The sequence below is a fragment of the Mus caroli genome, chromosome 16, assembly GCF_900094665.2.
Source record: "Mus caroli chromosome 16, CAROLI_EIJ_v1.1, whole genome shotgun sequence".
Classification (NCBI taxonomy): Eukaryota; Metazoa; Chordata; class Mammalia; order Rodentia; family Muridae; genus Mus; species Mus caroli.
In genome coordinates this window covers 82,986,569-82,990,290 of record NC_034585.1, presented here as the reverse complement: position 1 = coordinate 82,990,290, position 3,722 = coordinate 82,986,569, and positions in this window count along the sequence as shown.

Here is a 3,722-nt window from a genome sequence, read left to right as displayed (position 1 = left end):
CTTCTTCATTCAGCTCTCCATCTCATTTCTCTCCTTTCCTGTTCACTTGGCTCAGATAAACGGCCCCATATGTTTTGGTGTCTAATGCCCTTGCAAATACCACCAAGCCACGTCTTTCCATAGACCTCGCACACCAGTCATCACACTCGATAGCACTGGGATGTAAATGTCTCCTGTCATATTCTTTGATGACATATGAACAAACCCAATTTTATTTCACCATACAAGTAATTCTAGAATTATTTTTACTCACAGTTTGTCTTCTCTTCACAGTTATTCTAAATGCAGGCTGCTTTTACTTGTCTCATTCATTTATGTATCTACTACAAATTGGCTCTTATACATTGGCTTCAGCATCCTATGTTATTCTGCCAAAATCTACTGATGGGAGGGAGGATTGCCAAGTCCAAAGAAGAGTTTTCAGTCTGTTTTTAGCATTATCCATTGTTAGGTGCCAAGACAGTAATTCGTCTTTATTCCTCTTGGTTACATTTTCCATATCTTTCTCAATATTCTTGACATCATCCAATTATGTTCTTTCCTTCCACTTCTCCTTAACATGGTATTCAGCAAGAAATGTGTTCCTCTGATCTTTGCCTTCTACTTTCTAGCTCTGGGCATTTAGTTTATTTCAATGATCTTAAGATCTCAAAGGCACCGACACCTTAGACTACACATAGCCACCATGGTTGGTATCCTTCCTGTTTCTTTACTTTCTTTATGACTGTATTCCCTAACCTGCTCTGTGACATCACCATGTGGCTACTTCCTTGATTCCTGCTCTTCATTATCTCCCGCTCCATCAGTCAATAGTCAGTGATTGCTACGTCTTTATTCTAAAACAACTCAATCTGTTTCTGCCTCTGGCTTTACTTCCACCCTCAGGTGTGTCTTAGTAATTTGTCACATGTAGGATTACGCTGTCATGTCAATTGGTTTCAATGCTTCTAGCCTTTTCTCTTTTAAATCTTGCATCTATAGCAGGCAAATTAATATTTCTTCTTAATGTAATGTTTTAATTGTTTAATAATTCCTAATATGAATCCTGTATTTGCATCATCTGCCTGTTTCTCTTCCCCTCAGCTTCTCAAATTCCTGACCTCTTTTCTTTAGTTAATATTCACACACACACTTGCACACACATGCTTGCACGTGTGCACACATGCACACACATACACACACTCACCTCAATATATTGCAAAGAAACATTCCCCTAAGAGAAGCATAATTACCATGATTGTTCATGGCACACTTTCCATATTGCAAATTTTAAAAATTTCTATACACCTGTCCACTTGGGTTATCACAGTTGTTCTTCCTGTTCTAACTCAGAAAACTTACGCTGCTCTGCAGGAATAACCAGTGAGTTCCACCCTGAACTCAGGAAACTCGCTGTCTTGACTTTTTCACCAGCTCGCTCATCCCAGCCCAGCTTTATAATCACTTTATGACACACAGCTTAGAGTGACTTGCTGCTCTCTGGTTTCATTGTAAACCATGGGAAACTCAAATCCAATTAAACCCAACTCACTGCATAAAGTTCACGTGAATACAGGCACCTGTAGATACTGAAATGGGACGTGGACTTACATACATCTAAGATTTTACTCATTAGTCCCATAGCTATGGTAGTGCATGTGGATTTGTGTACATGAGTGCAGGACCTGAAGAGGCCAGAAGTCAGGTCCCCCTGGAATTGCAGTTAGAGAGAGTCGTGAACCATTCCTATTGGTGCCAGGTTCCAAATTCAGGCCTTCTGCAAGAACAGTATATGTCCTTAACCATTGAGCCACCTCTCCACGTGAACTGTTCATGGTTCCTCCTACTGTCAGAAACCTTCATATAATCCTCAAATCCAGTTTTCATTTCATTCTTCTGGAGAATTAATCACTATCCTTTTTATGTTTCTTTTTTATCTTTCTTTGTACCCCTCATTCTCCCTGATGCACTACACACATCCTAAAGGAGAAACAATTCATGCCCACCTGGCTTCCTCCAATAGTGAGCATGCATATGGATATGCACACTGTATGTTCCTGGGTACTTAATGGTCTGTGTTTCAGTCTGAGTTTTCATCCACTTGCGGAATAATGTAAATCACTCAAGAAATGACCTCCTGTGTCCCTCGCCTGGTCTTCTTTACAGTCTTTGTCAAATTCCTTTCCCCATTCCTATACAAATGATAGAAGTTCTAGTGCTTCCTGAGATTTTCCACATATTTTTTTATGTTTATTTCTGAGATTTTCATTTCTTTGTAATTTTCTGTGCACACAAAAAGCTTTTCTCTCCAGATTTACATTTTCCTTGGCCTTCTGACATCTGTTATTTCATCCAGACACCTAGGAGCAGTGATAGCTGGCAATACTGAACCTTAGCAATAAATTAGAGCCCCCTGAAAGATACCAATATATTCGAGATAGGAAGTAGGACTTTAAGCAATGTCAGGGCAGCTCTTTTCAAATAACAAATGAAATAGTTTTAGAGAGAAATATCAGAGATAAGCCGAGCATGCCACTCTATCAGAGGACCTGGGTTCATTTCCTACCTCTAACTTCTTTTCCAGATGTTCTGACATTCTTCTCTGCCCTCTGGGTATATATATATATATATATATATATATATATATATATATATATATATTCTATGCACATAAAATCAATACATCTTAAAAATAAAGCATTTAAGATTATATATTATTATTATTATTTCCAGAAGATGGTATAGCATTATTTCTTCTATTAATAACTACTGATTTGAATTTAAGTGGTGAGTGCCACATGAACATTTGTGGGAAACAGGGAATGGGAACATTTAGTCAGTACAATTCCAAAGTAGGATTTTGAAAGGAATCCCAATGAAGAGAAAACTGATGTTTAAAAACACTGCTCCACTCAACAATTCCAAAACACTACGTGAACCTGTTTCCAGAAAGTTCTTTCAGGACTTAAAGCCGTTGACCTGCCTTATATGTCTACTGTGCTTCCTAACACTGAGGAGAGCAGAAGAGCATGCTCAGGCCCAGTGAAGAGATGCTTTCCTGCATCGGGACTCAGGGAGTGGGAACAATAGATTCTGTATTTTAAAAGAACTTGTGATTATTTTTTTTGTGAGTTACACATTATTCAACCCAGTCCTGCTCATCTTTCTGTCTGTATATCTACCCTTTGCCTTTGCAACCTTGCTTTCCCCTAAATAATACACACACACACACACACACACACACACACACATCACTACCACCAACAACCACAACAACTAAAAAAATCAACAACAAAGCATTGAAAACATCTCACTGTGGAAGCTGCAGCACAGTGTGTCCCACAGTCCTCTGTCCACAAATCTTCACTTTCTTTCTTTTTTAATTTTTTAAAATTTTTTTACAGTCCATATTTTATCACCCCCATTCACCCTCTGACTGTTCCACATCCCATACCTCCTCCCCACCACCCTGTCTCCATGTGGATGTCCCCACCCCCCACCCCACCTGACCTCTACACTCCCTGGGGCCTCCAGTCTCTTGAGGGCTAGGTGCATCATCTCTGAATGAACACAGACCCTGCAGTTCACTACTGTATGTGTGTTGGGTGCCTCATATCAGCTCGTGTATGCTGCCTGGTTGGTGGTCCAATGTTTGAGAGATCTCAGGGGTCCAGATTAATTGAGACTGCTGGTCCTCCTACAGGGTCATCCTTTTCCTCAGCTTCTATCAGCCTTCTGTAATC